Genomic DNA, 10,551 nt, shown 5'->3' with positions numbered 1-10,551 from the left:
CTCCCCTTCCCTTCCCTCCCCTCCCCTTCCCCCCCACTTTCTCATCTTTACTCCCTTCCCAAGTCCCCTCCCCATGCCTTAAATAAACTCTATTTCATACTATAATGCATCTATAGCTGGTACCTCAGGGGTAAGTGATGCCTCAGCATGGGCTAGCAGAGGAGCCCCTTCCCCCGCACCATATTGCATCTCTATCAAACATATCTCTGGATTCTTTGTCTTTTTTTATAAACCACAACACTCACAACTACCTTTGCTTATTAATAGTAGAGTCTATTCTTGGAGCAACTTTTGTTCACAGATTTCCTTCAGTAAGTTTTAGAATCAGCCAAATCCTTTTCCCAATTAAATCTGAACCTTATGTTGTACTGTTTAAAGATCAGCTAGCAAAGGAATACTGGCATAATATTCGGAATGCATGCAAAAAGCTTTTAGAAATATGTATAGAAAAGAGACGGTTGTCAAGTACTTTACTTTGTAATAACGTACTCCAAGTGCGAGCCTCTCTTTCTAATACATCTTACAGGTTCTTTGTTTCTTTCTATCACGAGCAGATCCACGCTGTATAGTTAGCTTATTCTACTAAGAAGAGAAATGAAACATTTTCAAAGGTTTACTTCATTAAGAGATCCAGTTCCCCTTATAGATTAGACCTGGAAAAGTCATGGAAGTCGCTCACTATAACTCAAGCATGGATATGTTCCCCTTAGGCAACATCACCAAACGCTTTTATGGCTTTTGTTTAACCACAGTAGTACGCATAGCTGAATAGCTCTTGCAGTTAGAATGTTCACCCTTACACTAAAATAAGATGCCCATTTGTATAATTGCTATCTACTGTCATGGAAGTCAGGCTGCACTAGAGAGGCAGCTGCTGTACTCTCATCTTGCCAATTATTATTTAGTTATAGGTCTTTAGTCACTGAAATTCTCATCCTATACAATTACATTCTAGATTGCTCATCGGCTTGGATGTCCAGAGAAGCAGTTCCTACGAACTGGATTTTCTCAAATGGCTCAGTAGACTCCACAGATACAGTGAAGGTTAAATTAACACTGATGGTCAACTTGTCAACTTGTCAGGATCTAGAATCATCCAGGAGACAAGCCTCAGAACAAGCCTGTGAGAGATTACCTAAATTAAGTTATTTTAATGAGGTGGGAAGGCTCACAGTGTGTGTGTGTGTGTGTGTGTGTGTGTGTGTGTGCATGACAGCATTCTATAGGCTGAGGTTCCACACTACATACTATGAAAGAGCAAGCATCTATCTCCCTCAGCTCCCTGACTGTATGTGCACTATGAACAGCCGCTGCACACTCCTGCTGCTACATACTATGAAAGAGCTAGCATCTATCTCCCTCAGCTCCCTGACTGTAGGTGCACTATGAACAGCCGCTGCACACTCCTGTTACCATGGCTTCCCTTCAAGACAGACTACACCCTGAAACTGGGAGACAAAAGGCATCCTTCCTTAAGTGGCTTTTGTCCGGGTATTTTCTCACAACAAGACAACTTGTTAAGTCTCAAACAAATGGCTGAGACGCCAATTTAACATATCAAAGTCGACATGGCCCCCAGGTTCTCCAGGCATCCTTTAGTCTCTGCCTGGCATACCCCACCCCCCTACCCTAAACTTCTTCAACCTTGCCCTTCCCCCAGCTGCCCTTCCCTATATTATCCAGCCACTCTCTTGGTCAGTCTCTTGGTCCAGGCTGCCCTTCTTGATCGGCAGCTCTTCTCCCCTCTCTTGTGCCCCCCCTCCCCCTTCACAGGACCCAGTCTAGTCTAGTCTGATCCTGTCTACTCCAGACTCTCCCAGATGTGTCTGCCTCTGGCTATGCTCTCCCTGTATCTACAATAAGCTTTCTCCTCCATCACACCTAGGAGTCAAGTCCTTTCCTTTTTCCTTTCTTTTTTTATTCACAAATAACTAGTACAGTTGTTTCTAAAGTTTCTTCTCAAACAGCTAACATGGATTCAGATTACAAAAATGAGTTATACTTTTTGGAAGTGCTTTTTTTAAAAAATTCCTCCAAACATAAATGTTAAAACTAAAATGTCAGAGTACGCAACAGTAATATTAACATAGCAATCCTGTAGGTAAATGTTAAACACATGCACACACGTCTTTGCAAAGAGCACCTGCAAATGTAAAACCAAGAGTGGCTTTTGTTATAGACAAACCTACTTGAACAGTAACATAAAATCACTTTATATAACATATCTTGGCATTTTTCTTTTTTTAATTTGCAAAAACAAAAACAAAGAAAGAAACAAACAAACAAAAAATCCACCAGCACGACCAACAACAACAGAAACAAACAAAAAAATGTATCTCTGGAGAACACGGCTAGTAGTTGTTATGTCTGTACTTTGAGTGATCATATTTCCCTTGCTTCTGGTGACTTTCTGTGAGCAGGTCCTGTACGTCTCCTGGCCCATTTTCTCACACTGTCTGTTCTCTGGGAAAGTGAAGAGATGTATTAGATTTATAGATTTGGAAAGCATTATGGAACAAGCCCGCTCAGTTGCACTGTCTTTCTCTACTGTCTTTCTCTAGGTTGGGGGTCTTGCTCACTGGGATCTTTGATGCCTTTCTCTTCTTTCACAGAATTGGCCTTGCTTGCATGGCTGTGCGCTCTGTGGGGCCACGACTATCCAACCAGCTATGCAACAGGCAGGTGGGACACCCAAGGTCGTGCCCTTCACTCAGACTTGTTTTATCCCCTCAGGGAGCCACTTTCTCTGCCTTGGGCTCCACCCTTCCTTGGCTTGGAACTCCTCCCAGAATGTGCTGTTTTAGGTGGTACATTCCCCCAACTCCCTGGATGCCAAAGTGGGAAAACAATGAAAATAGGTTTCTTTTACAGAGGTATGTGGTAGGGTGGGACGGTCTAACCTCTTTCTGCTTGCTAAAGATAAAGTTTCAGCTGGAGACTAAAACAAAGTTAGGCAATGAACCACATTTCTTGCTAAGGAGTATGCTCCAACACCCCAGTTATGTTCAAAATGTGTGCATAACTTGCTAAACACATGTTTAGTAAGAATAAATGTATCATTAAATGTACCATTATTCTATTTTTGAAGATTTAAACACACACACACACACACACACACACACACACACAAAGAAGTTATAATGGTCAAGAGTTGGGGTGGTTGTTTTTGGTTCTGAACTTTCAGGTTTTTGAGAAAGGGTCTCTCTACATAGCCCTGGCTATCCTGGAATTCACTATGGAGGCCAAGTTAGCCATGAACTCACAGAGATCAGCCTGCCTCTGTCTCTTGAGTAATACTGTCATTAAAGGCGTGCACCACCATGCTCGGCTTTTTTGAATTTTTTTTTTAAATTGTGTAAATTTTGAGCCCAAGGAATAAAATAATCTCATTTAGTACAGTTGGGTGACAGATATACAGATGGAGGTAAAAAAGATTTAGAAATAATCAAATAAACACTGACTAATCCCAGCAGAGCATGGAACCAGAGTGCCAATTATATAGGAATTGTCAACTGATGAACTGACATCATCTAACCCAAACCACAGAGCCACTTATACTCTCTGCAGTGTCCTGATGGTGTAGGTAGACCAGATGGAGTTTCATCCAGCTTTGATCAAAGCAAGTCCTTTCCTTAAAAGGGACTTTTACTACAATTATAAGGCAAAGAAGATGATTAATATGCAAAGTGCTCCCTGCCATGTCTTTCTGAACCAGGTCACACATCCTCAGCATATGGTGGTCATTAAGCCCAGAAATGTTTCCAAATGTTGGGTTAATTTTCAGTCCCCCTAATATCTTCCTCTTAGATTAACAAGGTAACTTAGACTGAACTGTTGCAATTTTGGGGCCACTAACAAATGAGAATAAAGTGAGAATCACACACGTTATATGCAACATTGGACTGCAGGAGACAGTTCCTTGCTTTGTCAGTATTTTACTAAGCTTGAGGGAATGCTGCGTATATCTGTGCATTGCACATTTTTAATGTTGTATGTGTGTGTGTGTGTGTGTGTGTGTGTGTGTGTGTGAAAGTGTGTGGAGTGGGGAGTGTGGGTGGACATGTGCATGTAGGGGTCACAGAACTACTTTTGACAGTCTATTGGGGAATGCTTGAGGGCAGGGGTATGTGCCAGGATGCTCATGTGGTGGGCAGAGGACTACTTCTGGACAGCTTTTTTCTTGTTCTATGATGTGGGTCCCAGGGATTGAACTCAAATCTTGATAGCTAAAGCATCTTTACCCATTGTCTTAGTTAGGGCTTTATTGCTGTGAAGAGACACCATGACTAAGGTAACTCTTATAAAAGAAAACATTTAATTAGGGCTGGCTTACAGGTTCAGCCCATTATCATCATGGTGAGATACATGGCAGCCTGCAGCTGGAGAAGGAGCTGAGAGTTCTACATCCTGATCAGAAGGCAGCAAGAGGAGACTGACTGTGTCTGGACATAGCTTGAGCATAAAAGACCTCAAAGTCCGTCCTCACAGTGATACCCTTCCTCCAGCAAGGCCACACCTACTCCAACAGGGCCAGACCTCCTGTTAGTGCTATGTTCCATGGGCAAAGCATATTCAAACCACCATACCCATTGCACATTTGCTGGTCCTGTTGTCAGTATTAAGGACATCCTTAAACCAGTCTGCAGCAAGCACTTGTGGCTCATCAAAAATGGAACCCAATTTGTTCACGACTTCATCTTTGTCTCAAAAATACCAGTATTTGCCATTCCCCCTCACATGGTATTATGTGCTGTGAGGGTCTTTGACCCTTTCAGCCTTCTTTCAGTGGGCATCTCTGAAATCTCTGGGCATCTTTTGGATTTTGCTGCCTAGGCAAAGTGTCTAATATTCAAGCAGTAGGTGAGGAAACATAAGCTGATGTATCATTTGGGAGTATGCAGCACCAGTAGCAACAGCAGCAGCAGCAACAACAACAACAACAAAAAGACAACATTTCAAACCAAAGCAGACCAAGACTGAGGAAATCCCCCTGTATGGCTGGAGCCTCAGGAATTGTCACCTCTGACTTGTTGAAGCATCATCTTTCCCTCTGAAAAGAGAACACTTTTCTCATGTGTTCAACCTGGTATCCCATCCTTGGAAGAAATATATGAAAGAAATGGACCGTCGATTCCCCACCCTACCCCTAGGGATTTGTTCTTTAGTGGACAAGACAGAACCCAGAATCTGAAGCAACTTGACTACAAATATGGCAACAAAACTCTTTGGCAACGACCACTCAGCTCCACTTTCAGCTAACACAGACACCTGAACTCAGTTTTCTCTTTATAAAACAGACTGCTGATGCCTACTGTGTTCTTAAAGCATGGTGAGCCAGTACCTGTCCGTGATGCCTACTGTGTGCCCAAAGCATGGTGAACTAATACCCACCTGTGATACCTACTGTGTGCCCAAAGCATGGTGAGTCAGTACCCACCTGTGATGCCTACTGGGTGCCCAAAGCATGGTGAACCAGTATCTGCCTGTGATGCTTACTGTGTACCCAAAGCATGGTGACCCAGTACCCTTCTGTTTCCAGAGCTCAGCAGTATGTCCATCAGGAGTCCGTTCTCAAGTACCATTCTGCCTATCTGAATTGTATGTGATTTTGATTATGCAATTCAGATAAAAATTTTTGAATCTTTGAAATAGAAGTGTGAAGAGGAGCATTTTATATGAAAGTCAGTTTTAATTCCTTTAGGAAAATAAGAAAGCTGTGATACTTAAACTATTACTATTGAATCATGTCTTGGCAAGGGAACTATAAAACAGCAGAAAAAATACTACCCAGATTTGAAAGGACATTTCACCTTGGTGATGTTCTACACCAAAGGTCAGCAAACTGCTCCTAAATGGACACAGGAAATATTTTCAGATTCATGACTAATATGTCAACGTGGATTCTGTCACAAGTCTCAACTCTGCCATGAAAGCACAGACGCTTTTAAAGAAAACACTAACAAGCTGTGTGCAGGAGTCTCTACACCCTCGAGTCTGGAACAGGAGGAGTATAGTTTGAGGCCATCCTATTCTATTCTACATAGAGACCCTGGGAAGAGATGGGGAGGGGAAAGGGGGAGGGAGAGGGAAGAGAGACTGTATTCATTTAGAGGGGATGGGAGCAATGGCTCAGTGGTAGGGTCCAAGTGTGAGGACTCAGGTTCTGAAGCACCAACAGAACTGCTGAATTGGGAGTGTGCCTTTGATTTCAGCCCTCAGGAGGTGAAGGCAGGGGATGCCCCACAACAAACCGGCCAGCTAGATTAAATATATGGGTGAGCTTTGAGATCAATCAAGAGAACCTGTCTCAATGAACTAGTGGAAAGGAATTGAGGAAGACTCCCAACAGCAGCCTCATGTCTCCACATTCATGCACACACATATGCATGCATACCTATACACTTTAACAAACACACATACACATATATACACACACACAAACACACACAAACACACACATACACACACACACACACCCCAACCACAGACACTTGCAGAAAGCATATATTCACTTTTCTGGCACCTCAAATACCCTGGACTCTCTATTGCTGCTTGGGCTCTACCCTCAAAGCTTTATGCTTCACCTTCTCAAGACTGTTTGCAAGGAATCTGACCCTTTTGACATTTCCTGCCTTCCCAGATCTGCCTTTGGCATCTCAGACCTTGCCCGTATGACCCCCATAGCTCTTGTTCCTTTCCACACTTGCAAAATTAGCATCATAAGAATTATGTTGAGGTTGGCCACCATTTTCAAGTGGTAGCCAAGAGCCTTCTGGACTGCACTGGCATTTGCCTCTGCATGCCTCATGGCTGAGTTTGATGAAAATACCCTGGTGAATTCATCCCCTAGACATCCCTGGGCAATCTAGACACCTCAGAGATGCCCCCTTCATAAAAAAAAAGTCTTTCCAAAAAAAAAAAAAAAAAAGAGCTAAACCTTGAGATGCCTTTAAGGCATCATTCCCATGGTCCCAGTGTACCTGCATTCTTTAAACCACCTCCATCTCTTTGCAAACACCTTTTCTTGGGATCCGGCTTTAAACATGCTTCTTTTTTTAGGAAAAAAAATCACTTCTTCCCCCCCCCCCCCCAGAATCCTTCTGTTCTATCACTTCAAATTCTCACTGTATACTTGGCTAAAAGCAGCCAGCAAGATCTGTGCCACAGTGTGAATGCTAGGCTGTCCTGAAATTTCCAAACGAGTATGTCATCTTGTGACTCAGCCTCTCCCAGAGTCTCAGAAAGCCATTTACCACAGTGTAGCACAAAGCCTCATGGACAGTCAGTGCTGCTGGTCACATTCTCACCTGATGAGCTTTGCACCAAGATTACCTATTATGAGCCTCTGCTTATGTGTGCTCAGGCTTCTAGCCCACGTCATAAAAATATTTCAAATTCTTCCCTGCAAACCGGTCCAAATGTTTTTGAAGGACCCTACTCCTGCAAGCAATTTCCTGTTAGTCAGCACTTCTGGGTGCTGTGACCAAACACAGGAGAGAAACGACTTATTCCTTTGCCCCATTTTCTTCCATGTAGGAGCCCAATCTATTGGATGGTTCTGTTCACAGCCAGGATGAAGTTTCTCTTCTTACTGAATCTGCCTGAAAATATGTCCCCTCTCCCCGAAGCCAGACTTGTGCTATACTATTCCTGTCGATGCTTCTCAGTCCAGTTAAGTTGGCGATCAAGACTGGCTGCAGGAACACCTCTCTCTCTCTCTCTCTCTCTCTCTCTCTCTCTCTCTCTCTCTCTCTCTCTCTGTCCCCCTTCCTCCTTCCCTCCAAAACTGAGGATCAGGCTTCAATGTATAACACTGAGAAGATGGCAAAACACATTCAGTCCATAACAAATACCTATGTAAAGTTTTGAATGTGTTACTAGGTATAACTTTATAACATGAACACCTTCAAGAGATAACCATTAGCTACCTGTTCTGATTTCTGAACTAGTAGCTGTAATTGCTTTGCTGCTTAAATGTTCTGATGATCTGGGCACATTGGGATATTTGAGCATTGAGGAATCAATCTTGGTTATTTTCGATTTTCCAAGAAAGTGAAAAATTCTTGTTTGCATGCCTGCTTGTCACATCTTGGTAGCACAAGTTTCTCATCTGTCCTGGCCTCGTGTTGTCCTTTCAACTCAGAGACATAACAAAAACACAATAGAAAAAAATCTCTATAAGCCAAAGCATAGTTTAAAACATTTAGTTTAAATCAAGTGTCTTGGTAATTCTTGTTTCTCATTATTTGGGTTCTTAGATTTGACTGTTATAAAAAAGTTTATGCTTTATATTTAGGAGTGACTATTATAAAATTCCTTCCTTAACTTAGATAAGGCATATCTTTTAATTCAAGAACTACGTCTTCAAAATAATCAAGAGAAGCAGCTGTAAAACAGAGAAATTATGTTTGCTTTCTAAAAACTGCTTTGAATCCTGATGCAATAGCTTTACTTTAGGATATTATAAAGGATGAAGAATTCAAAGGCAATTGGAAGACATTCTTTTGACAAGGTGAGTGCTCAGTTGGTGAGTGTCCTGCTCCAGTTACCGGTCTACAGGAACTCTACAGAAAGAACTCCAGTCTTCTTCACCATACACATGTCAGCATAGCTTCAGACTCCTGCTTCACCTCTCATTCCTGGGGAAGGGAAAGAGGCTCTCTGTCAGGCATGGCTCAATCAGCTTATGGCAACATGTTCCTTTTAACTTGAAAGTTTCTAGACTCTAGTCTGGTCATCTTGCTTGCTGGGTCGTGTGGAGTCCTAGAGTATCTACCATGCAATAAAAAGCCAACTTTCAAGATTTGGAAATTCACATCTACACAGTTCAGAAGAAACTAAAGATGAGAATTAAAATTCAACTGTGAAAGGAGTTTGCCATCAGCAAGTGACTTGGTTGGCTATTCATGAGTAGGGCTAACATGAAAAGCCAATTCTATACATAGTAATTGGCAGAAAACACAATAGAACAAAATACACCAATTATTTTCTTTTGAGGATATAGATAATGAAGGAGAGCCTGAGGTTAGACGACCTCTTCCAGGGTCTTTACTACTCAGTCATCTGGAGCTTGAAGGCCCATCCACGAACAAGTGGCTATGAGTTGCTTATCAGAAGAAATGTCCATTACTTTGATTCATTTTTTGTTTGTTTGTTTGTATGTTTTTTTGAGACAGGGTTTCTCTGTATAGCCCTGGCTGTCCTGGAACTCACTCTGTAGACCAGGCTGGCCTTGAACTCAGAAATCTCCCTGCCTCTGCCTCCCAAGTGCCTGGGATTAAAGGCATGCGCCACCATGCCCGGCCATTACTTTGATTCTTATAACCAGACTTAGTCATCAGTGGAGAGCAGTTTACATTGGTCTGTATTGTGGATATGCTATCATAGGCACTACTGCGTAAGCACTTTCTTGATAGGTTCAAACTGAGCACAAGTCACTGAATTCTAATGGGCAGAGATGGTCCAGGGGCAGCATCAAGATCAAAGGACTCATCCTTTGGTGACATTGCCACCACTGCTGTTTTGCAATGTGGTAGCCATCAGGGGAGAGACTTACTCTACAGATTTGCTTCAGGTGGCCTTCTAGGAACCTGCTACATCCTGTGTGCAGCCTCAAAACTCATCCAAATGCATCCAGGGAACGAGCCATCTTGATATAAGGCAATGTCATCTATACTCATGTTCTGACCTTCCTTTGGAGCTGCCAAATCTCTTAAGTGCCATGAATGAGCAGTCATTTCAGGTGGTGCCTAGGAACCATCCTGATGAATGCCACATCATTTGGATGTCACAAACTTTTTAGCCTTCATTATCTTCTACTAGTTCCCACTATCAAGACTCAAAAGGTCACAACTATCAGCAGCACAAGTGGCAAGGGTTGATATCGTTTTGGTTTACTATAGCAGTAGATTTGGGCAGTAGAAAGTTACTCCTACATTTGTGTTATGGCCTCAAAGACTGTGGAGAGGTTGTAATTGAAATAGAACCAAGCACTCAGGATCTATGCCATCAAACTCTGCTCAGCATTGTAGACTTGGGACTCCAGAGACAGAAGAACAGAGGCTTGTTGTTGTCACTTTGGCTTTAGAAATTACTCGAAGACCAGAATAAATCTGCCCAGCTCTGGAATCTGAGAGATCCTAGATGTAACAGGGTTCTCCTTATAGAAAAGGGCTTCTTCCAAGTGCTTCGTTACTTTGTCCAGTGAATAATAATCAATCTATATTAAGCCACCTTCAAACTGGTTCTTCATTGTACCAGGCTTACAGATACTCTTCTTTGGATTTATTAGATTTATTGTGATCTTATTCTTTTGTTTTGTTTTATGTTTTTTTTTTTTTCTTTTAAGGCATCAATACTGACCACTGATCTTTTACTCTTTGAGTAGGATCCCCTCTTAAAAATATTGTGGAAGCTGGGTCTGGCTGTGAATGCTTTTAATCCCAACACTCAGGAGGCAGAGGCAGAGGCAGAGGCAGAGGCAGAGGCAGAGGCAGAGGCAGAGGCAGAGGCAGAGGCAGAGGCAGAGGCAGAGGCAGAGGCAGAGGCAGA

The sequence above is a fragment of the Mus pahari genome, chromosome 5 (assembly GCF_900095145.1).
Source record: "Mus pahari chromosome 5, PAHARI_EIJ_v1.1, whole genome shotgun sequence".
In the NCBI taxonomy this organism is placed as follows: domain Eukaryota; kingdom Metazoa; phylum Chordata; class Mammalia; order Rodentia; family Muridae; genus Mus; species Mus pahari.
Note: the sequence above shows the minus strand (reverse complement) of the source record.